Source organism: Ursus americanus, chromosome 10, assembly GCF_024610735.1.
Source record: "Ursus americanus isolate L20-20 chromosome 10, mUrsAme1.1.p, whole genome shotgun sequence".
In the NCBI taxonomy this organism is placed as follows: Eukaryota; Metazoa; Chordata; class Mammalia; order Carnivora; family Ursidae; genus Ursus; species Ursus americanus.
The window spans coordinates 42145221-42172228 of NC_142136.1; the positions used below are offsets into that span (position 1 = coordinate 42145221).

Here is a 27008-nt window from a genome sequence, read left to right on the forward strand (position 1 = left end):
AATGAGTGGTATTTTTTCTACCCCTGGATGACACCGCCAAAATCAGTTTGTAAAGAACTCTAATTGGCTTAAGGCAAACAAGTGTTTATATAAATCAAGTATACTCTCAGAAATACAGAAATTAATCCAAATGCTTTTCACGTTCACATAATCCTCAGTAAATAAAAGCTAGGTTAAGTTTGCTGGTTTAATTAAAACAGCCAATTCTTAGAGTTACTGGTATTAAATACAGTACTTTTATTCTGCCTAGGATTACTAAAAGTCAAATAAGCTTATGTTATTTCTATTACAGAATTTATCAGCAAGAAAGATAATTTAAGATGATGGTTAACTGTTTGATGTCTCATGAAATTTTCATAAGTAATCTAAACATAATTGTTAAGAACAAGGAAATTAAACAGATGTAAAAGTTTATAAATGAACTTTTGACAGGAATTGTGTTATATGTCTCAGTATATCTTTCAGCAATACATACACACATACAATCATATATTTATGTATATACATATATTAATGTATATGCATGTTTTTTCTTCATCTATATCCTGATAAGTACTATGTATAATGACATATAAGTAAAAATCATCCCTTAATCTTATCCATGCGTTTTACTGGTACAACAAGGGCTTTAAAAGAAATAGTAGGAGGTTTTGCAATATCTGAACATGGTGGCCAGGACCCAAATCAGAGATAATGTGCAATCCTGATATTATAAGTTAAAGTCCAAGCTCTATACTTCTTTCTCTCAGAACTATGACTCCATGTTCTACCCATTTCCCCAGCATTCTATTTTTTTTATTTTTTTAAGATTTTATTTATTTATTTATTTATTTATTTATTTATTTATTTGTTTGTTTGTTTGTTTGTTTGTTTGACAGAGAGAGAGAGAGAGAGAGCCAGCGAGAGAGGGAACACAGGCAGGGGGAGTGGGAGAGGAGGAAGAAGCAGACTCCCAGCAGAGGAGCATGATGTGGGGTTCGATCCCAGAACGCCAGGATCATGCCCTGAGCCGAAGGTAGACGCTTAAGGACTGAGCCACCCAGGCGCCCCAAGCTATCTATTTATTGATGTCTATCTTCGGCTCTGTCTCTACCAAAGGAAAATTAATGGGCTGCTGTGTGAAAACTCAAAAAATTATCTATTCTTACTTGGGGTGTTCCAAATGTCATTGCTTTTATTACGCAACATATCAGCTGTATCAAACTATATTCAAAACCTTTTTGACTCATTTTTTCTTTTGTCATTTTCTCTTTCTTCCTTCCTTCCTTTCTCCCTTTCTTTTTCTTTTCTTTCCCTTCCTTCCTTCCTTCCTTCCTTCCTTCCTTCCTTCCTTCCTTCCTTCCTTCCTTCCTTCCTTCCTTCCAGCGAGACAGAGAGACAGAGAGACAGAGAGACAGAGAGACAGAGAGCATGCAGCTATGCACTAGTGGTGGGGAGGGGCAGAGGCAGAGGGAGCGAGAGAATCTTAGGCAGACTCCATGCCCCATGAAAAGCTCCACATGGGCTGGATCTCAGGACTCTTAGATCATGACCTGAGCCAAAATCAAGAATCAGTTGCTTAACTGACTGAGCTTCCCAGACACTCCTTGACTCATTTTTTCCTTTTTTTAAACTGTTTTTGTTTTCTTTCTTTTTGGATCTGCTTATCTGGATTTGTTAACATGTAATATTACAGGTTATATTGTTAACATGTTAAATTACATGTTAACATGTAATCTTTTATCTAGCTCTCTGTTGTTTTTAATGGGAATATTTCTTTAGATATATAGACCACAATATTGAAGAAAAAGGAATATATAAATGATGGTTTCCAAGGAGAAAACTGCCACTGTTTTCAGATAGAATGCCCCTGAATAGCACTTGTCAGCTCAGGATTTTCACATATTGTACTCTTTGTTTATGACACGCTTCCTTATACTTGCTTAACATCTCATTTACTGAAAGGTAAGCAATAAATTCAATTGTTCTAACACTGCAAATTTCAGCCACCTTGGAATGTTGGATTTGAGTTAAAGGGCTTCCATTTTCTTCTCTCTCTAATCCCAGTTATGACTGCACATATTCCTTTCCTATAGGACTTTACTGAAGATTATACGACATAGTCACAACACTCTAACACACCAACTCTCCTGACCCCCTGCAACTAAGTTTTCCTAAACTTACAGGCTAGAAAGGTAAATGATCTGAATTGCAAGTTCAAGCAACCGCTTCACTACCCCTTAGCAGGGATTGTTGGCTTCCATGCAAGGCATACAGGAATCCTCACTGCTCCTCAACCTCTCCTAACTCAGGCTATTCCAAGTATTACTGCTACACCTATTTATGATATCTACATTGGTATTTTTCACTATTATTAGTATCAAGTGACAAAAAGCATAATTAGAAAGTTTGTGTATGTCTCTTTTCAAGTAGGCTGTATTCAGTATGAAAAACAATGGTACTGCTATTAAATCTTTCATCTCTAGACTCCACTTTCTCTGCAATAGTTTAATTACTAGGCATTTGTCAATATATTGTGGTAAATGCAGGCACCATATTTCCAGACTAACAAATCAACATCTACTTGACATCTACTATCAAGTACTGACAATACTAGAAAGTGTTTCCCATTGAGGGGGAAAAAAAAGGAAAACTCTTGGAAAATCTCTAATATTTCCCAATGAAGTTTTTCAGCCAAAACACCCAGTTTGACTCTCATTGGTCCAAGCTGAGTCACTCACTTACACCTGAGTCAATCATGTTTTGTAGCAAGTGGAATATCAAGTATGTAACCAGGATCATAAACTACCATTGGATCCAGAAATGGGGTCAATTCTAAAATCACTACTGTCTAGAATGAGAAATGGGTAATTTTTCAATAACCACCTGACCAGATAATAGATAGAAATGGTTTTTTTTCTCCCTGTATTATCTTTCTTTTTTTCCTCCCTCTGTCTGTTTTGATCACTCTCTTCCATGAAATTTTTTTCCCCTCAAATACAAGCAGATAAAAATATTTCTGGTCAATGTTATTAAAGATATTTCTTCTGGGGCACCTGGGTGGCGCAGTCGTTAAGCATCTGCCTTTGGCTCAGGGCGTGATCCCGGCGTTCTGGGATCGAGCCCCACATCAGGCTCCTCCGCTAGGAGCCTGCTTCTTCCTCTCCTACTCCCCCTGCTTATGTTCCCTCTCTCGCTGGCTGTCTTTCTCTGTCAAATAAATAAATAAAATCTTAAAAAAAAAAGGTATTTCTTCTAAGAACAGTCAAGAATATATCTGATTTCGTTATTTTTCCAAGTTATACACTAATAAAAAACATAATACTGCAGCAGGTACTTTATAGTTTCTTTTAAATAATCTTTCTGTTTTTGAGTATACAATAGAAACTGTATTACCAAGTACAAGTTTCAATTCTAGAAAATTTTTTGGACAAACATTTAGCATTTGGTGAATAATGAATGCTTACAATGTTTTCCACTTAATATCCTTCTTGACAATAATATTTTTATTATCAGTGTCACACATTTGTTAATACAATTTTTTATTTTAGAATTTTTAAATAAATAAGATTTTAAAGATAAGACCATTCTCCTAAAGTATATACCAAACTATATATTGAAAAAAATTTCTTCAGCAGATAACAGATCATTCTAACTGAAAAAGTAAATTAAGTAACATCCAGTAAGTATCCAATCTTGAGATTATATAGTTCACCTCTGCCTCTTCTGGCCATGCCTTTTCAATTCCAAGTAGTGCTATTTTGTTGCTACTATAATTTTCATTATATAGTTGAAGTACAGCAATAGAAGCAATTTACTTCTCCCAGTCTAATGGTTCAAATCCTATTACCAGCAAGTTTCCTAAACAACAGCCTTTTAATACCTTTTTTTTTTTCAATTTGTCCTAGAAACACTGTCAAGTAGTAACATTAGCAATTTTTAAACATGGTATTTCCAATGTGCTATACAATGTTGTCTGCATTCAAAGTAAATCTGGTATTCTGTAGGAATCAAATATCAGTGCATCAAAAGATCTAAGTTCAAGACTCAACTTCTAAATTTGCTAATCCACAGTTATAAAGGAAAATCGGAATTCTTCTTCATGGGACTGCAACTTCAATACAGTTAGAAGGACACAGATAGAAGGGCCAGGTCTGTTTCCTGCGTACCATGTGTCTAGATATTTTATATTTAATCTTTAATTATATTTAATCTTTCAATGCTAATAATATCTTCACTATTATCTACAATTTTTTTTTAAGATTTTTTTTTTTTTTATTTATTTATTTGACAGAGATAGAGACAGCCAGCGAGAGAGGGAACACGAGCAGGGGGAGTGGGAGAGGAAGAAGCAGGCTCCCAGCAGAGGAGCCTGATGTGGGGCTCGATCCCATAACGCCGGGATCACGCCCTGAGCCGAAGGCAGACGCTTAACCGCTGTGCCACCCAGGCGCCCCTACTATTATCTACAATTTTTCCAGGAAACATCCTCCTACCCAGGAAACCTTCTGAAGTTCATAAAGGTCATTATAAGAAAGATATAGCACTCTATATCCATGATATGACTGATCATTCCAAAGTGCTCAGATTCATTCTTCTGTTGCAAGAGAGTGAGAAAGGCGCTGCTGCTAGGTCATCCCCTCTTCCCGCTAAAACTCTACTTCCAAAAAGAAAGGAAGATGAGCCAAATGAGAAAACACAGACTTAAGGTAGAATTCAAAAAGAATATTTGATTTGCTAAATGGCAGAAAGCAAAATATTTCCTTCTTTAGACATTTTGCGTCTGTTCAAAATTCATAAATTCTGGAATTAGGAAACGGAGATCATCAAGGGGCCATTTTTCTGCCTACCACAGAAAGTAAAGGGATGAGTCCTTCTGGGTAGATCAAACTGGGATGAAACTGTACCTGAAACTGTACCTGTGCAGGCAAAAGGAAACACAGAAAGTACTGATCGTGTAGCCAGAATTTTTTCAAATGGCCATAAAATCATATTATTTATATAAGGGAAAATCAGTTATATATTTAAGATTTTCACATTGATAAAATTTCTATTTTTGTTTAACATTATTGAATTGATTCATTTAACCCACAAATAATTATTAATAAGCCTTTATGTATCAAGGACTTAGTAAATCATTGATGATAAAATGGTAGAAAAAAAAAAACAGAGACATATTTACCACCAGAGGGTTTACAATGTTGTAGGGGGAGATAGTCATTAATGACAAAATAATTTAACATAAGTTATTTGGAATTCTGCACAAGCGATTTGTCTCTTTTCATTCATTTATAATTATACCCATCATTTGTTTATAACAGTACTGATATATGAATATTTAGTTTAAACTTTGGGTTATAATCCAATTACATGATTTACTTGGTCAAATAGTCCTAGCTTTGGCCATTGGAAGCCCTTGCAGTTGACTCCTGGGTCCCTTTGATCTACCTCATCAGCAGTTAGAAAAAAAAAATTTTTTTCTTGGTTGGTTTGTAGGTTGGTTGGTTGGCTTATTAGCCCATTATTTTCTGGTAGAACAAGATGGTCCAAGCTCATCTTGCATATTTCCTGACTCAGCCTGGAATCAGCCTTTTCTCTAAGGAAACCTCATTATTTTTATTGGATAACGGTATTAATCCACCACTTTAAAAATGATAAATCACACAGCATTCATTTTTTGCTGGGACAGGATTAAAACAAATTCATGAACTATCAATTTTTAAATATATAAGACCCTATGAAATGTGATTTCAAGACTCTCGTATTTCCCTCAAAGAACTTGTCAAAAGGAGATAAGGAAAAAGTCTCTAAAATTATTTCATTATGTAAAAATATAAAGGAACAGGAGTTAAAGTGAAAATGATTTTTACGTTATACACTTTTTCATTTTGAATCTTTTCCATGCACAAATGGATTAATCAATTAAAATAATAAGCTAAAAAATATAAAAAATAAAAATAAAATAAAAAAATAATAATAAAATAATAAAATAAAAAAATAACTATACCTGGCAGGATTATTTTATGGGTATGATACACACTAGTCTATAATCAGTATTGTATATATATTAATGAAGTTGAACTGTGGTTGAGACATCTAAAAGGAAGATAGCATGAACAGGTACAAAAGTTTTGAAAAAATATAAATTTAAATATTTAATTTAATATAAACTTAATAAATACACTTAGTTGTTCCCTTTGATACCTGACCTTCATAAATAATAAAAATCCACCTTCATATTATGTTTCATTTTTATGTAGTTGAAAATCTAAATTTCATCAGCTAATAATCTTGAAAAAAAGATGGAAATACACTCCTTTAAATAAATAATGGGAAACAAATATTATATACACAAATGTATGGACAAATGTATATCTTCATATAAAATTTATTTTTATGAAAATTTAACCAAGGATTCATAAGGACAAAAGTCACATATTCCTTTATTGAAATGGAAGAAGGGATTTGGCTTTGAGAAGATGAGCTTACGTGAATGTGTAGACTCAGAGAAACTATTATGTTTCCAACCAAAACCAATGAAAAACAGAATCACAACTTGAAAGACAATGTTACTAGATAAGAGAACTGCGCCCAGAATGTGTGCTACCACGCACTAGTTGCTTTAAGTATTTTTCTAAGGTAATAATCAAACTGAGTAACAGATTCTTTCACCTCATTTTTGCTTTTGTTTGTTCATTTGTTTGTTCTTCTTCATAGTAAGTTGATTGTTACTACTCTGGTATAATTAAAGCTATTCTCAATCATAAAAAAGAGGATTTTTTCAGCTATTGTGCAATCTTTCTAAATGCCAAATCTTCACTGAATTCACCAAATTACTCCTGAATTTCTATTCAGTTTTCATACCAACAACTCATTGCTGTCTGATCAGAATTAAAAAAAAAAAAAAAAGTATCTCATTATTTTAAGAAAGCACCCCATACCTTACATTATTAATTAAATCAAAAATTAAATCAGATTGGATCAAAGACTTAAAAGTATACCTCTATAAACCTTTTAGAAGTAAATATGACCAAAAAAACCCAAAAAAACAAAAAAACCTTTGTGACTTTAAGAAATCTGGAGAGCCAGGAGAGAAAAAAACATCTACTAGTATGGATATCCAATTTTTCCAACCCTTGACTTTCTATTTTTATTGTTCCGTATAACTATTGTTTCACTCAAACATAACACCTTAACCACTGAAATTATATGGTGAGCTTAGAATCAGGTAATATCAGTGATCCAATTTCATTCCTTTTCAAAATTATTTTGAATGATCTAATTATTTTTCTTTCTACCTAAATTTAAAAATTACCAGATTTCTACAAAGACACTACTGGAATTTTGGATGAGATTGTATCAAGTCTATAAACCAACTTGAAGATAATTGCTATATTAAAATATCCTCCAACTCATAAATACATTAAATCCATATACGTATCTTTTATCTGAAATCTTTCATCAATTAGTGCTTATTTATGATAGTTTAAGATTTATTTATTTGAGAGAGTGAGAGAGCAAGCAAGCGCACACAGGCCAACATGGAGCTCAATCTCACAACACTGAGATCACAACCTGAGCTGAAACCAAGAGTTGGATGTTTAACCAACTGTGCCAGTCAGGTGCCCCTTGATACTATTTTTTTCTTAAAGATTTTATTTATTTATTTTAAAGAGAGAGCATGAGCAGGGGGAGAAGCGGAAGAAGAGAGAGAATCTCAGCAGACTCTGTCACAGAGCCCGGAGCCCGAGATGGTGGCTTGATCTCACGACCCTGAGATCATGACGTGAGCCGAAATCAAGAGTCAGACACTTAAACAACTGAGCCACCCAGAATCCCCTATGATACTTTTTAATTTATACCAAAGTATGTTATATTTTTGCTATAATTGCATGTGGTACTATTTTAAATTTCAATTTCCAATTGCTCCTTATTCAGCAGTATATGCTATTATCTAGCAATACAATTATTTTTGTTTGTTCTTGCATATTACAAACATGTTAAATGGACTTAATAATTCCAGCAACTTTTTTGTGGATTTTTATGTTTTTTACCATGAAGATATTCATGTCATCTGTGAATAGAGAAATTTTATTTCTTCCTCTCCAATATATGTTTTTTGTCTCTTGCTCTACTGCTTTGGCTAGGATGTCTAGTACAATGTAGAACAGGAAGGAGTGGTGAGAAAAACATACCCTTGCCTTTTACCCATCTGAGGGATAAAATGTTTAGTCTTTCATCATGATGTATTATTTCTCTCCCTCTCTCTCTCTCTCTTTTTAAGACAGGGAGGGGTGGAGGGAGAGAGCAGGCTCCACGCCCAGTACACAGCCAGACGTGAGGCTCGATCTCACAATCCTGATATCATGACCTGAGCTGAAATCAAGAGTCACTGAGACACCCAGGCACCCCTGTTTCTCTTTTTCATAGACGTCCATTTGTCAGGTGAGGAAGTTACTTTCTAGTACTAGTTTGCTGAGAGCGTTTGCTAAAAAAGGATGCTGAATATTGTCAAATGTTTTGTTTTGATGCCTGCATCTACTGATATGATCATTTGGTCTGCCTTGGTTTTCCCATATGAAATCAACGTTGCACTCCCATGAAAAATACCATTTGATCATGATGTGTAATCCTTTTGATATATTTGTAAGCCTACTATGATTTTGAAAAGAAGGATGAAATAATATGGTCTTGTTTTAAAATGACTTCTCTGGACACTGGCTTGATAACAAACATCAGGGGTTAAGTGTGTGGAAGCAGCTATTCTTAATTGAAGACTATTACAGTACTTCATGTGAGCGATGAAGATAGCTTAGACCATGGTGATTACAGTACATGTGTGGACCTGTGGTTGAATTTTTATATAAAATCTAAAGTTTGAAAAATATGAATTCCTACTTATTTAATATAGGATAGAACAGAAGAAACAAGTAAAAATTTTTAATCGAAATGACTTGAAATACAGAATTGTCATCCATTCTGATGGGAAAAAATATGGGTGGATCAGTTTTCAGGGAATGAACAAAATTCACTTTCGGCCAAATTAAGTTTGAGATTTATATTAGGCACACGACTGACGCTGTCAATAGAGTGTTTACTCTATGAAGCTGGAGTTCGGTAACATAACAGTGATTGAGAAATAATATTTTCTATTTCATAAAACAAAATTCAGTTCCTTAATGTAAAATGATGTCTTTTTATTATAGTTGCTAACATGCTAGTATGAATTATCAAGATTCTTGTCAAATCAAGTTAGTAATATTTTTTTAAATTGGAAAAGTGTTAAAATCCATAGAGGACATGTTGATATCTGATGAAGTAACTCTACACCTCAAAAGTACACCTCTCCATTCAGGATGTGAAACATGCTCCCATATGCAAAGTCTTTCCCCAAGCAATGCTCCAGAAATGCCGACACACCCTTATTCATGCCCTCCTGCCTATCACAGTAAGCATCCATACGAAGTCACAATTACTTAGATTTGTTTTCTAAATTGGAATCACGGACATCTAGAAATTATCTACACTACATCAGTTAAAATTCTGAATGTCTTATAATTTCTTTCATGACAGGTTTCTGAACCTTTCAAGGAGTAAAGAATACATATATATGCTAAGAAAAAAACCGCTTAAGAAATAAAATACATATGGACATTATTAAGGGAAACCCTCATTTGTTCCTTTCATTTATGTTTCAAATATGTCTTATCATGAAAAACAATACATCTATATCAAACTGACAGCACAATAATTTAAGTAGTTTTCTTTATATACTAACTTACTATCCAACAACACATTGTTGCTGTTGCTTACAATACTAAATTTAAAAAGTCATTAAATAGTTCATTCACCATTAGTCAGGGAATATTGTACTATTAAAATGACTTGGACTATGTTCTTGAAAATATTCTTCTTAAATGTTTATTGATTTATTTTTCTAAGAGGAAATAATAGATTTATTGAATCACTTGATGAATCACTTCATCAAACCAACATTATGCAGTTTAATTATTAAGCCAGCATATGATCAACTGAGGTCATTTTCTGTTTGGTCTGTGTGGGTTTCATTTGTGCATAATCACAAAACCAGCACATGAGCAATGAAAGAAACATGTGTTTATTATTGTTTATATAACTTTTTGTTATTTGTGCTCTTGTGTTTGGCATTATGTTTGGTGACATTGCCTCTGTTCTTATTTGGAATATAACAGGTTGAAGGTTGTGGGAAGCAAGAATAAAAGTTATCTATGGAAGGACTTCATTTGCATTATTTTCAAGTCAACTGAATAAATAAAAGAAAGGAATATATTTCATTGTAAAAGGTTCAAGGGATAATTTTACTTTGTTAGGTGTATTGTTTCACTTTGACCAAAAAGCACAGTAGGTCAAGACAGACACAATTAGTGCCTCTTCAGGCAAATCTAACATAAGTAAGAGCGACAAGATATCACTTTCACAAATATTGATTTCACTGAAATTTTACATAATCATTTGTAAAAAAATCCTTGGCAAATACTAACTCTCTCTCAGGACTTTCATAAGATTAAGAACTAAACCAAGGCACATCACCTAAGAATTACTAAGATCTCTTTATTCATAATTTCTCAAATATAAAGAGTATTATTGAGGAAAGTTACTTTTCCACCAGATAGTGAAAACTTTGAATTCCCTAGCAAAGTCACTGCCAGAAAAATCATGATGGTGTCCTGTAGGATACATTTGTCCTGCTATAAAACATACCCCAAAATCTAGCAATGTCTAATAAATAAAGAGTAAGGATCTGATACTAAAGTCCATTCACTGTATTTCAAACTGAAAGAAAAAACCTGTAAGTCTATGTCCTATTTACTTTAACTTTTGACTAATACACAGCTCCCCTTATAAATATCATTCATAGCCAACAATTCCCTGCAGGAAAATTCTAAATGCCATAGTCTGACACATGAGGCCATTAAGTACTATCTAGAATCAAATTTCTAACTGGATCTGTAGTCATATCCTAAAAAATTATACTGTCCTGTTTTCAGACATAAACTTCAAAATAAAATACTTCTCAAAAAACTTCTCAAAATAAACTTCTACTTAATTTGTAATTTTCACAATGCCTAACAAATTCTTTCTTACCCATGCTTCAAATTTTATGAAAATGTAGTTTTTGTATATCTAAACTTAAAAGTGAATATAATACTCTTCCGTGTTAAGGCAGTAAACTATAAGGTTTTTGCTCTTTAAATTATTAATTCAGCATAAAGTATATCATAATTATGTTATATTATTATATATTAAGGCATATATAATGCATATATTCATATACATGAGTATATACCTCCTCTGGAATATAGTACATTACAGCACAATAATGTTTATTCATATATACTTTCTTTTTTATCAGTTTGATTATATACCAGTCAGATTGTGATAAGTACTGTATAACAATTTCCTAAAAGTATTTTTGGCATACCATTTATCCCAGCAAAAATGATATGGCACTTGCATGGTAGTATATGGGATAATCCAGGAGTAAACTAGCTTGACTTGTTTGGTGGGATTCAATCAGGGGCTAGCATTTTTTTCTTCCTGGAAAGGACCAGAAGATAAATATTTTAGGATATATGGACCATATTGCCTCTCTCACAACTACTGAACACTATCACTGTAGGGCAAAATCAGTCATTGTCAATACTTAAATGTATGTGTGTGGTTGTTTTGTAATATTTTTTTATTTACAAAAATAGGCAATTGTTTGTATGACCCACAGACCATAGTTTTCCCACCTCTGAATTAGTCTAACGCTATTTACTAATATCCTTCAATTATTAGAAAAAAATAATTAAGTCTTCAATGCAAACTCATGGTCTGTGAAATTTCATTTTAGCTGCAATTCCTATTTCTGTCATTAGTAGTCCTAAAAAAAACATGCAAGCCTATCAATTAATGTTCTGGGAGAGAGACAGTCCTCAAATTGTCTATAAGAATCTACAAATGTAACAACTGGAATAGCTAGGAGCATTGAAATGACTCGTATGAGAATTTTCAACATTAAGGGCATTAAGAAAGGTGGTGACTGTAAGTACTTCCAGATATTGGGAAAAGTAAATAGCTACGTACTTAGGATGTGACTTATTTTGGAAAGAAATTATTTCTATTCTTATTTATTTTTTTAAAGATTTTTATTTATTTATGTATTTATTTGACAGAGAGACAGAGAAAGCGAGCACAAGCAGGGGGAGTGGCAAAGGGAGAAGCAGACTCCCCGCTAAGCAGGAAGACCCAGGCAGGGCTCAATCCCAGGACCCTAGGATCATGACCTGAGCCGAAGGCAGCCGCTTAACTGACTGAGCCACACAGGCGCCCCTATTTTTATTTTTATGAAAGATGAAATATGTGGGCTGGAGTTTAAAACCAAAATGTCATTAATTGAGTGATTAATATGTGATAAGAAATAGTCTCTATGTATTATCTCACATATCCTCAAAACAACCCTGAGAGAAAGGTGCCATTACTGCCAATTCTGTTTTACAGATGATGAAATTGAAGCAAAGACATTTTAGAAAATTGCCTAATACTACACAATAGTATGTGACAGACCCTCCTTTCAAACCCTAGCAGTTTCGCTGTACAACCTGCTCCAGTTCAAATAAGGTTTCTATTTCGCCTGGTTTATATTCCTGATTGCACAGTTTCTTAGCTGTTGACCACCAAAAAGTGGTTTAACCTCTTCAGGTTTCAATTTCCTCAAGTGTGTAATGATTGGCTTGAAGTAGACAATCTAAGACCTTTTTGAAATGCTATGATTAAATCCATAAAAAGTTTTAGCTTCATAAATATTCTTGAGCTTTCCAAAATTTTACCATATTACTTTTATATAAAATCTTATTCAGATAGTCTAAAGCCATTTGCATTTTCTCTTTAGTAGTGCCTCTTATGAGAGGATGGAATTTAAATTTCTGTTCTGGGAAGATGGGAAATGGCAGGACCCTAGTGCTGTTGTAGAGAGATTATGGAGATTGGAATCAGAGAACCAGAGTCATGTCTACTTCCCTTTCAATTTTACCAATCCTGTTTTTTTAAACAAGGGGATTCTTGAAAGAGGGAATTATGAAACCTATCTTAAAGAACTCCTATGAAAAGAAGTATACTGTGATATATGAATACTAATATTATTGAACCAAGCTATGTAAATATGAAATATTTTGAAAGAAACATTAATAAAGAACCTAAATGCACATAAATAAATTTAAGCAGTAACCCTTTTCAGAGATAAAACTGGTTTCAGTTGTTTAAATCTCAGTTTCATTGGTGATCCCACAAATTTACTTACATATCAACTCAGGAAGTAATTTAGTGGGATTCTCTTCAAGTGGAATTTTAGTTAGAATCAAATTGGAGAATACTATTTGATATGATAAGAAATGAGACACGAGAAGAAAGAAAGACCTACTTAAAAGTAAAATGTAATGTGTACCTCTGTATTTACAACAATATGAAAAGGTCACTCAATTAAATGTGGTCTCAGTTTAAGTTCTCATGTATTCTCTTTACCCTGACAGGCTGCAACTTCCTGAAAGAATTCATTTAATCAACTTTGATTACCCTTATTTATATTATTTTCATTTATGTAAGTTGTAGTATATCACAGAATGATCCTTTGCCTAAATTTTCACATCACTTGACCCAGAGCAGGACTTCAGATTTTATTATCTTTGTTATAGTGCAATATCAGTAATTGCCCTCTGGAAAATAGAAGTAAAAATATTCTGATGTTAATACTTAAGGCAAATTCCCAATACTTACAAACATACTGACATACGGAAAACTTGAAACTATTACGCTTACATACAGAGGCACAAATAAACATCCCCAAATAAGGGTAAGAAAACAGTTCTAATGATAATGGTATCAAAAAGAACGACATCCTTATAGTTACAGTTAACAAAAATGCAAAGTTGTACACTTAAAACCACAAACCACTGTTGAGAGAAATTAAATGAGAACTAAATAAATGGAAGAACACCCATGTCATCCCAGAAATGTTAAAATAGCAAGAATCTCCAAATTCATCCTTATCAGTATTCTAGTTGCTTTTTTTTCCCAAAAATTAACATGTTCATAAAATTACTAGGGAAATTTGAGGGCCCCGAGATCAGTCAAAACAATCTGGATAAAGAAGAACAAATTGGAAAACTCACTTTTCTTGATTTTAAATGTTACTGCAAAGTGACAATAATCAAGAAGTGTGGTAACGGCATAATGGCCTAAGGACAGACACACTGATCAATGGATTAAAACTGAGAATCCAAATAAACTCTAACATTTATGGTCAATTGATATTTGACAACATGTCAAGACAATTCAATGAGGGAATATATTCTTTTCCACAAATGGTACTAGAACAACTATTTATATACATGAAAAAAAAAACAGAAAAAAAAAAACAAGAAAGGAAAAAGAGAAAGAAAAGAAAAAAGGAATTTGCATCCCTATCTCACACAATATGTAAAAATTAAACTGGATCACAGAATTAAATAGAAGAGGTAAACGTAAAAACTCTTAGGAGAAAACACAGGAACAAAGTTTCATGGACTTGAGTTGGCAACAGTTTCCTAGATACAATGAGAAAAACACAAGCAAAAAAGGACTAAATAAACCACTGGATTTCTTCAAAGTTAAAGACTTATATGCACCAAAGGATACATGAAGGAAATTAAAAACAAAAAAAACGTAGAGAATAGGAGAAAATGTTTGCAAATCATATGCCTGACAAGGAATTTACATTCAAAATATATAAAGAATACTTATAATTCAACAATAGAAAGATAACCCTGTTGGAAAACAGAAAAGAATTTGAACAGACATTTCCCCAAAGATGTATAAATGGCCAATTAGCAGATGCAAAGATGCTCAACACCATTAACTACTAGAGAAATGCAAACCAAAACTACAATGAGATATGCTTCACACTTCCTAGGATGACTAAAACAGTAACAGATGTTGGCAAGAACAAGGAGAAATTGTAAATTTCATGCACTGGTGGTGGGAACTGTCAAATGGTTCAACCACTTTGGAAAGCAGTTTGACAGTTCCTTAGAAGGTTAAACATATGACCCAGCAATTTAATTCTTAAGTATTTCTCAACTTAATTGCACACATATATCTACACAAACATTATATGTAAATATCAGTAGTTGTATTACCCATAACAGCAAAAATGGGAACAACCCAAATATCCTTTAACTGAGGAATGGAAAAAAAAAATGTGGTATTTCTATAGAATAGAGTATTATTTAGCTATTAAGAAAAAAAAAAGAGTGAAGTACTGATTTGTGCTACAACCTGGATGAACTTTGAAAGTATTATTCTAAGTAAAAAAGGCAGTTAAAAAAAGATCACACACAGGTCCCTGGGTGGCTCAGTCAGTGAAGCACATTCCACTTTTGATTTTGGCTCAAGCCGTGAGTTCAGGGTTATGAGTTTAAGCCCTGCATAGGGCTACGCGCTGGGCATGGAGCCTGCATAAAATTCTCTCTCCCCCCTCCTTCCACCCCTCTCCCCACTCCCTCTCTTAAAACAAATAATCACACATTATGTAATTTCATTTATGCAAAATGTCCATATTAGGAAAGTAAATGGGAGACAAAAAGATTATTGGTTGCTAGGGGCTGGAGGCTGTGGGAATAGAGTGTGACTGCTTAATGGGCATGAGATTTCCTTTGGGGACAGTGAAATGTTTTAAAAATAGTGGTGACGGTCGTATAACCCTCAAGACACTAAAAACAACTGAACTGTACAATTTAACAGAATAAATTTTATGATATGTGAACTAGTTCTCAATAAAGCTATTGTTAAAAAACAATGCAAAGGGACCCATAATCATGTACACATCTTCCCATTTATAAATATTAATTTAAAAATGATAGTTAAATTCATCCCAAATGTAAAATTCTTTATAACTGAATAATGAATGATATTAAGAGAGAGAAATAATTAGCCATTAGAATTTAAACACAGTGCTCTGAAGATAAACACAGTTTTTGAATCACAAGTCAAAGAAGGATGAATTTATCGAAGAAAGGATCTCTTGCAGCTTCAACTGTCAACATATCAGCTCAGTCCTACTCTTGATTACATTTCAACACCATAAAATGCCAATGCAAGTATGTGCCAGAATCCTAAGTATCACAGGATACACTGAAGAGGAGAAGTAAATATTAAACACAAACTATAGATATACGTGAAAATATCATGCCTTCAACCACAATCACACATATGTGCTGTTGTCACTGTGTGCCCCCAAATAACCCAATATACAGGTTGGAAGCTAATTTCCTCAAATAAAGACAATGAGAAGTTCTGGTTAACTCAAAGAGTTTACTACTAATAAATAGTCTCACACAGCTATAGTTTACTGGAAAGAATACCAGACTTCAAGTTTGAATAGCTGGTATTAAAAACCAGCTCCACCACCCAAACAAAAATGATTCCTACATACTGTGCTTGCCTTAACTGTCCTGTACCTCTTTCTTTCACTTATTTTTTCAAAAGAAAACACTTAGCACTAAGTATTGCTGTGAGATGTAAATGAAAATCAAATGCTGAAAGAATCTAATATATGGTAGGTAATCCATAAATAGTTATAATAGCTGATTAACGTATTTCAGAGAGTATATAATACAAATCATATATTAGTAAAACCATATGGAATAAACGCATTTTAATAATTTAGAATGCATTTTTGAAGATTTTCATTTATTTATTTTAGAGAAAGTGTGTGTGTGAATGGGGGAGGGGCAAAGGGAGAGGGAGAGAATCTCAAGCAGACTTGATCCAGGCCTGACAACCCTGAGATAACCTGAAGAGTAACCAAGAGGCAGATGCTTAACTGACTGAACCACACAGGTGCCCCTAGAATCCATTTTTACATGCTGACAATATGTAAGGATCATTCTTAGGAATACTTCTTAGTATATTCTTCATGCCTAAACGAAAGTTTTTTACATAATGAAATAATACAGGGAATGTTTCCTTGTTGTGCATTGCTAAAATGGCAGAAGACCTAACATATGAAACTTTACTTGGAATCTTGTAATTAGGATAACAATTGCAGACTTTTGAAGTCTAGCATTAACAACCATACTTCTGTGATTTTAAAGGCCCAGCAGGCACAATGAAATATAATACGGAGAATGTAATTTTTAAACACTGAAGGAGCGACCATTCAGTATAGCAGTTTGGCCAAACTACCAGTAACAAGCCGTTTAGCAAATATAGCCCATAAATAATAATCTGTGTTTCCCAAGGATTAAAACATGGGATCGTATTTCTAGGCACATTTTTGTTGTAATAAAACTTAAGATGTGACACTCTTCTTAATCTAAAATAGTTCCCTGCAAGAGAAAAAGAAAACAAAAAATGATTCTTTCCTTTTCAGCTCAACAGAAAAAGTCACATAAATCAAAATGTCATCAGTGAACTGGTAGTACTGTAATACACAGCCCATCACAGTCTTCACAGTGTCTTAAATAAGTATCACAGAGGCAAAGAGATGAAATAAAACCCCGTGAGGTGCTATACAAGAACTCTCACAGTAAATGAACAAATACCCAATGCTGCCCTTTGGGGTCCTGTCTCCATAGAAGGAATGAAATCACTGAAGGCAGAAGTCCATCAAACCTGACTCCGTATCTCATAGCCACTGGAGTACAACACTCCTGACAGTAGATGTCATATTATTCAATATGAGAAATTAATAGAGAATCCATTCTTTTTTCTAAAAATCTAATTCCTTTCCCAGATGCCCTTGGGTGTACATCATTGTTTTTACTGTAAAGTCATTTCCAAGGAATGTCGACAGATAAACTTCTAAGTCTAAGGTCAAATATAAAAATCTGAGTGCATGTGTTTTTGAAGAATGAAGAACAGTTTAAAAAGATATATAAAGCCTCTAGGAAAGAGAGGTAACACTGTGCCTTTTGTAGCACATTTTAATTCTTTATTAGATCATTTTATTTTAACCACAATTCTGTGCATGATTTGGCAAAGAAGGACTACATAATATGTAATTAATATAGAAGATGGATTAGGAAAATAAATTTATTCCAAAAAGTACATACGTTGAAAAGATTTGGGAATTTCATTTTAAATCGTTTTAGGAAAAATTAAAAACCAACAAATTCTCCAAGCTTAGATTTTCTGCAAGGGTAAGTGTACATATGTATATTAATTTCTTGATAACCATTATGGATACATACATGGATAAACAAATGGATGGATGGATGGATGGATGGATGAGTAGACAGATAAATGATAGACAGATTCATATCATTTCATTTTTTGGAAGTAACTTCATAATGTATTTGTCATGCATCACAGCTAAAATCAGCACAGTGAGTCTTGAAGTCTCAACTGCATTTACTTGCTTCTACACCCGATTTTATGCTCGATTAAATTTATGAAAAACACCTTTCGTTTTGTGCTCTCAGTTACTACAGGAAGTTAAAAAACAGAACTGTTGTTATGTATAAATAATGTAAGACATTCGGAAAAAGCAAAACTCACCAACTCGAATTCCCATTAGATTATAAACAGTATTGATGAAATTTGCCATGATTTGGTCTGGATTTTATTATGTCAAAATGTGATGTATTTTAAGAAACATTTCTTAAGAATTGAGCAAGACTTTTCTAGCATATACATTTACTGAAAATCCTCTGATGTTCAATCAATCAGAAAACAAAATGTTTCTAAGAGCCCATCCCCTACCAGTTTCAGTTTAGCCAAGTCCAAGTTTTGGTATGGGTCCTTGTCACTTAAGTATGTGCAATGTAATTGGCTAGGCAATTTTAAAAAGATACATGGGAACATTATATTTAAAAAAGAGAGAAAAAAAAATTATTTCCGCTAGGAATTTTGAGTTTAAAAGATTCTTTAATACTGGACTGATGTTAGGGTTCCTGGGTGGCTCAGGTCATGATCCCAGGGTCCTGGGATCAAGCCCTGAGTCAGGCTCCCTGCTCAGTGGGAAGTCTCCTTCTCCCTCTCTCTCCGCCCCTCCCCCTACTTGTGCTCTCTCCCTCTCTCTCCCTCTCTCTCAAATAAAGAAATAAAATCTTGAAAAAAAAAATACTGGATTGATGTTGTTGAGGGGAATGCAGGTACAACCTAGGGGTTCAACCTCAGATGTAGAGCTATTTTTCATTTACCCAGGCCAGTGACTCTCAGGAAAATGAGGAACTCTGTAATAAAATTATAGGAGACACAGGGTATTTTTTGTTACCAATGGGAATAAATTAATAGGAAGATAAAGCTTTTCAATCAGAATGTAACTACATGGGAAAATAAGAATGAATACAGAAAAAATCAATATCATTTTATATCAGGCTACATTTCAAAGATATGCAAATATTCCATTTTTTATGCATTTAAGACAGAATCAGACATAAAGTTATATTAAATGGGGATTTGAGGTAATTGGAATTGCATTCCATAAAAAGAGGCTGTATATTATGGCTTGGATTCTGTTTATGGCTTAATTTAAAAACCTTATCTTGGCTGGCTCAAGATACTTTTCTACATGTCATTAGAAAAGTTTTCAATTTAGTTAAGGAAATACTGATAATCAAAACATCCATTCATGGAAGCCTTAAACTTAGGACAGTTATTTCATATGATTTAATTTGGTCAAGTTTAATATTTTTTTTTTAAAGATTTTGTTTATTTATTTATTTTTGACAGAGAGAGAGTGCAGTGCGAAGAAGTGAGCACAACTAAGGGGAGCGGCAAGTAGAGGGAGAGGGACAGGCCCTCTGGGATCCTGACCTGAGCCAAAGGCAGAAGCTTAACTGACTGAGCCACTCAGGTGCCCCTCAATACTCTTAATAGCAGGGTTATAGTATTCAAATTCAATTTTTGGTTGAATTAAGGAGATTTAAGTTTCCGATTTGAAAAATTCTTCAATCATTTGATCTTAATATCAGAAAAAAAGTTTACAAAAGAACAGAATGAGAATTCCTATTACCCTAGATTTATTTTATTAATAGATAAATCAAATGGTGAGTGAGTTTGTGTATAAAATTGGGGTGGGCTAGATACAGAGAAATGATCAAAGTAATTTAATTACTGTTTCTACAAAACTAGATTTGAGGGATATTTTTTACTCCCACAGTAATTTTCAAAGATATCTGTGACTGTATTTTCACAAACATTAGGTTTGGGGGAATTTAATTTGGGCACTTTCTACTCGTTTATATTTCTACTCGTGTTCCTTAAACTACAGATTGGCCTGGGTGGCATATATGAATGATGAAAATAGATTATGCTGATTTGATATTTATTATTTTAATTGCCACCAAGTAGCATAGAGGTTGAAATGCCAGTGGTAGGCTCAGCCAGCTTGGAGGCTACATTTTGGAAAGGATGCTTACTAGCTCTGTGACTTCGGGCAAATTAGTTAAACTAATGTGAAAAAATACAGAGGTGGGATAAATAAAAGAAACGGTGCTTAGCATATATTAATAGGAAGAGCTCTTACAGTATGTTAGGTAAGAGCAAACAGTTTTACCTTTATAGTTAACAAAGATTTATGTTTACTGTTCTTACAGGAGAGGTCTTTAACTAAAACTTTCGTAGGAATTGCCTTTAAGTGTATATTTGTCAGCCTACAAAGAGCTATCCAGGGGTTCAGCAGAGAGAAATGCTGTTATTATTGGGGGGGAAAAGATCCAAGTAAATATGGATATTTTGTGTTAAGACTGTTTGGGTCTTAATGACGTAATCTTTCCAATCTTACACCAACTTCTTTCTTAAATCCTACAACTTCATTCTTCATTTAATTGCTAATGCTACTCATGGGATCCTTTTCCTCCTGTTGCTGCTACATTTGTTCTAATAACATATTTCCTAGTTTATTTCCCTCCATATTTTACTGTTTCTGCTTTCATTTTTTTTTCAAATAATTAATTGATTCTGGTAATATTGATTCTATTGTTTAAAACCTACACGCATGTGAGGCGCCTGGGTGGCAAAGTTATTTTAACTCAGGTCATGATGTCAGGATCCTAAGATCAAACCTTGCCTCAGATTCCAGGGTCAGCAGAGAGTCTGCTGGAGATTCTGTCTCTCTCTGCCCCTCCTGCCTGTGTTCATGTCCCCCCACCCTTCTCTCCCTAAAATAAATAAATAAATCTTTAAAAAAAAAAAAAAAACCTACATACACACACACATTTAATTTCAGCAATCTTGTTATCTCCTTTGATTACAATATTTCTCGTTCTCCGATTGCTATTTTTAATTAATTTTTATATTAAGTAATGCTAGTGGATTATTTAACAAGTAAAATCAGGACTTCTGCTTTTGTCTATAATTGAGTAACAAGAAAGGTTTACTGCCCCCCCCCCCCGCTTAAAGAACTAGAAAATAGGACAAACTATATGAAACATAAAACAGTATTGTTAAAAAATTTTTAAACTGATAAAACCAAGTATTGGAAACAATCTGGTACAACTGGAAATTCTAGAATAAAGACTGAACAGCCAATTTAGAAAACATTTTGGCAGTTTCTTAATGTTTAAAAATTAAATTAATACAATGTAGCAATTCCATTCCTAGGTATTTACCCCAAAGTAAATAAAACATGTCCATAAATCTTTTATTTGAATTATCATACTTGAGTTATTCTAAATGACCACATTTTCTTTCAGTTTTATAGAAATATAATTAATGTACAGTACTGAATAAGTTTAAGATGTAATACATAATAACCTAAGATACATATACTATAAAATGATTACCACAGTAAGTTTAGTTAACTTGTGTTTAGGCAATAAACCCATTAAGTTCAGTTACATTATGTAATACACAACATCACTATTGTTTACTGTACGGTATATTTGAAAGTGCTAAGACAGTAGATCCTAAAGGCTCCCATCATAAGAAAAACAAGCATTTTTTTTTAACCATATAAGGTGAGAGATGTTAATAAGCATTTATTTTTATTCGTCCATTTAAATTTAAGGAATACCTTACATATGGTAATCTTCAACTTCTATAAACTCATCCTGACAAATACATTAATATAACTGATGACTGTACATTACCAGAGTTGTTAAATAATCAAAGGAATCTATAAGTTCATATATAAATAGCTGACATTATCAAAGAAAAATGATTCAGAAACAAAAAGGAAATGCTTTGGGGCGCCTGGGTGGCACAGCGGTTAAGCGTCTGCCTTCGGCTCAGGGCGTGATCCCAGCGTTGTGGGATCGAGCCCCACATCAGGCTCCTCTGCTATGAGCCTGCTTCTTCCTCTCCCACTCCCCCTGCTGTGTTCCCTCTCTCGCTGGCTGTCTCTATCTCTGTCAAATAAATAAAAAATTAAAAAAAAAAAAAAAAAGAAAGAAAACAGCTATAAAAAAAAAAAAGGAAATGCTTTATCACAAATCAATTAATTATAATGTATAAATACATAACTCTAAAATAAGTCATCATTGTCAATACTCAATCTTACTTAGTTTTATTTTGCATGGTGATATAAAATTTATATTAAAATTAAATTAATCTTATAGATAAATTTTAGTATTTTTATAAATTGCCTACAGCATAATATTTCCCAATGAACTAGAGTTTATGTTTATTTTTGAACACATGAGGTGATGCATTTTATATGACTTAAACAAACATGTAACTTGTAAAAAAAAAAAAATAGAAGCACAGTTAACAAAATGATGATGTTTATACTGACTAGCATGAAGTCTTGAGGATAGGAACGTGGAATTAAGCTTCCTGATCCCCAGTATTCCAAGGCATCATCACTTGTTTCTTTTTTAGAGTCATGAATTGGACATTAAGTTAGAAATGAGTGTCGTCTTTAAATGATTCTATTCACCAATCTTTGAAAACATATTTATCAATGGACTTTGTTTTTTTTTTATGTTTTCTTTTTAATCTGGGGATGTTCTTACAATTGGTGGTAGGAAAAGAAAAATAAGAGCTTATATTCTTCCCATCTAATGAACTACTACTGATTATAATACATACACTAGCAAATCTTTTCTACAAAATCCAAGAAAATGTAATGGCATATAATATTTATTTTTAAATGAATGGATATGCTGGTATCATGCTCATATAAGGTGACTTTCCTCCCTTCTACTGAATCCATACCATACGAGATTCTCCTTGATACAGACAGAAGTTGCTGCCCAAAAAATGAATTCTCTTTTTAACTGGGGAGAGTCTATCCCTTACATTCTTATCTAAGTTTTCAGTTTTCCTTAGTTTTTCCTGATGTCATTTTTTAGTTCTAGGACACCATCCAGGATACCGTATTCCATTCAGTTGTTACATTTCCTCAGCATTCTCTTGACTGAGAGAGTTCTCTGGATTTTCCTTATTTTTGGTGACCTTGAAAGTTTTGAGGAATACTGGTAAGGTATTTTTGTAGAATGCCCCTCTATTGGAATTTGCTGATTATCTTCCCACAATTAGACTTACAGTTATGTAATTTTTGGAGAAAGATGGAAGAGCTACAATGCCATTTTTGTCACATAATATCACACAAAGTATGTACTGTCTACATAACTTATCACTACTGCTCATATTGATCTTGATCCAGTGGCTGAGATAATAGTGTTTGTCTGGTTTTGCCAGTATAAGGTTGTTCATTTTCTTTCTTTCTTTCTTTCTTTCTTTCTTTCTTTCTTTCTTTCTTTCTTTCTTTCTTTCTTTCTTTCTTTCTTTTTCTTTCTTTCTTTTTCTTTCTGTCTGTCTGTCTGTCTGTCTGTCTTTTTTTTGGTAGAAACTGTTTTCCATCAACCTTATAACCTTTTTTCCATTTTGTTTGCCTTTGTGGAAGAGCAGCTCAAGACCACTCAGTGGTTGTTCTTACCCATTCAGTGGCCTAAGCAGGAGCAGTGGGAGCTGCAGACTAGTCTTGAGTGGCAGGCTGGGTGCTCCAGTCTTCAGTGGGGAACTGCTGAATAGCCTTCAGACCACTCTGAGACTGCAGGTTGAGCAGGAGTGAACTCAGGAGCTGCAGCCGTCCAATGACCCTGAAATTCCTCCTTGTCATACAGCCTTTTCGATCTCTTCAGGATCTGTGTAGAAGAAATCAGGCATGACCTCCCATGGGTGTTCTCGGGAAATGGTGCCACGCATGTGCAGAACCTCCCAGGCCAGCATCCACTACATCAGACCCACTGAGCTGTTGCAAGGGACGGCCACGTCCACATGGCACAGAGGAGAGTCTGTGTAACACAGAACAATGGTAGGCAGGTTAACATAAGAGGCGGGTGGTCAGCCCTGGAATCAGTAACCACCAGAAGTCTGGGCTTCCGAAAGACCGCCTGGCTCCGGTTGGTGAAGGTTCCAGGCGTGAAGCGGCCAGCAACAGGAGTGGCATCAGTAGCAGCAGCAAACTTCAGCACAGCTCCCTGGACAGTATTCCTGGTTGATATTCCACAGACATCAGCAGGGTCTTCATAGCAACAATGGTACCAGCTGCCAGCAAAAGCTTCTCCCTTTAAGGTACCATCACCTATGTGTTTTTGTTGTTTCGTTACCATTTGTTATTGTTTCTTTCTTTTTGAGTACTTCCTTACTTTCTGGTGACGTAGTGCCCCAGACTCACCTTGTATACTTCCTGCCTCCCAACAGTGGGATTAGCCATTTTCCAAGGAGCCCTAGTTCTTTATATTGGAGAAAGTTATTAGAAACTAAGACCTGGGTATTAAATGTGCTCACTGCTAATGCAGTGTCATTGTTTACTGGTCTTCTCAGTTGGCAAAGGATATGTATGTCTATGCCCTAAACTGTGTATATGCACATGTCCATAAACATTTTTATATGTAAATATTCATACCTATATTAAGCTACATATGAGTTCATCCTTGGTCACTGTGTATATTTTATATCTTTTTGAGTTCAACGTGCTACTTTGTGAGAACTTTAGTATCAATGCTAATGAGAGATACTAAGTCTGTACTCTTCCTTCCTTTTAATGTATTTAGCTGGTTTTTGTACTCCGGTAATACCTGCCTCATAGAATGAGTTAAGATGTGTTCTCTTTGGGGTGCCTGGGTGGCTCGGTCAGTTAAGTGTCTGCCTTCAACTCGGTCATGATCCCAGGGTCCTGGGATCGAGCGCTGTATGGGGTTCCCTGCTCAGCAGAGAGCCTGCTTCTCCCTCTCCCTCTGCCCATTGTGCTCTCTCGCTTGCTTTCTAATGCTCTAAAATGAATAAATAAAATCTTTAAAAGTGTTCTCTCTGCTTTTATTTAATCGAATAACTTGCTGACAATGGGTATTATGTCTTCTTTAAATGTTTAATAAAATTTATCAGTAATACTATCTAGGCCTGATGCCTCCTTTTTTGGAAGATTATTAATTGTTGGTTCAACTTTTTAACAGATATAGGCTATTCAGGTTATGTATTCTTAAGTCGGTCTTGGTAGTTAATGTCATTTGAGAAATTGGTTCATTTCATCTAAGTTATCAAATCTGTGCATAGAATTGTTAATAAAATACTTCTGTGATTCAAGGATTTATTAAATTATACATGCAAAACATGCTGCTAGTTGTATTAGCAAAAGATCAATATATAAAAATAGTCCACAATCCTGCAGCTATCAATTTTAAAATGTGTTCTTAAAAGTGGTTGAAAGGCCCAACACTGTATTCTTCCAGTGTGCAAATTATACTGAACATTGTTAGCTCTGGCACTGAGTTTTCAAAACCTCACCAAAAAAAAGTGACATTTTTAGGCAAAGCAACAAAGGGAGTGTGTATCCATGTAGGTAAGGTAAAGAGTAGGGTCAGTTTTAGTGTAGTAATCTGGCAAGACAGTGATGTTAAGATTCTTAGTTTAAGAGTAAAATATTTTACAAACTATAAACCTGCAACAGATGATTTTTACTCCTACTTACTAGAAAACTAAGGAATGTACATATTAAATTTGAATAAAGTAATATGAAAACAAGAATAGATTTTTGCTAAGCTTTAAAAAAAAAAAAACCCACGAAGTTTTACTACAGTTCCGAAAGATTTTATAATACAGAGACCTAATGCTTATTAAGGAAGAGATAAGAAATACACTACTAAGTTAGCAATTATTCAAAGTGAATTAAATACTCAGTTGGGGAAGAGGTGACAGGTGTAAAAAAAAGAATGGAAAAGCCTCAGATAACACAGATAATACCAACCTTTCTTCATCATCTCCTGCACTTGACAGAAAATAACCTTTTAAAAATTTTACCTGTGATACTTTTATTCAGCTTAATGATTCTGTGTACAGTGTAGTGTACATTAATCTCCACTTCAGATTTTGTCAAAATACTGTCATCATCTTTTGATCATGTCAAATATTTCACACACCCCACCCCAGTACACCCACAGCTAAGAGCAGCATATTTCATTAGGGGAAATATGAGTAAGATTTTTATTCAAAATCTCGGCAAAGGCTAATAATCTATTGTTTTAACTAACTTCAATATTAAAAAGACTGATCCAAAGAACTGAGTTACACTCATTCTATTACGATAAAGAGTACAACATTGCATCATGAACATCGACTGACAACTTACTGAATATATTAAAATACAACATTTCTTTAAGGAGGGTGTTTTGCTTTACATCCCTGAAAACTAATAAAAGTGTCTGAACTTCCTAGTATCAGAAGCTAAAGGCTTCTTAAAGACAAAAGTCCATAAAACGGATTAGTGCATAGTGTTTGTAGCACACAGTGCAACTTAGTTCAGAGGCTATTTTGGCAGCTCAATCTAAGTAATGACAGGGACAACTGAAAAATAAGTCTTTAAGAAGCTTGTCATTTTAGAGCTAAATTGAAATAGAATGTGGAAGTTTGAACCCATACTTTAAACAAACATAAACTGGAATTTCTGATTGGCTCAAATGATTGGAAAAACTAATCTGTAACAAAAATTAGGCATTGAGGGGCGCCTGGGTAGCGCAGTCGTTAAGCGTCTGCCTTTGGCTCAGGGCGTGATCCTGGCGTTATGAGATCGAGCCCCACATCAGGCT

General features: G+C 34.1%; 1 long non-coding RNA gene and 1 pseudogene across 1 annotated transcript in view; both read right to left on the reverse strand.

Moving 5' to 3' along the window:
* LOC123801085 (uncharacterized) overlaps positions 1 to 27008 on the reverse strand; it is a 424009-nt gene that overhangs the window by 367199 nt on the left and 29802 nt on the right. The window lies entirely within an intron of this gene.
* LOC123801010 (small ribosomal subunit protein uS2 pseudogene) lies at positions 23834 to 24640 on the reverse strand (annotated as a pseudogene).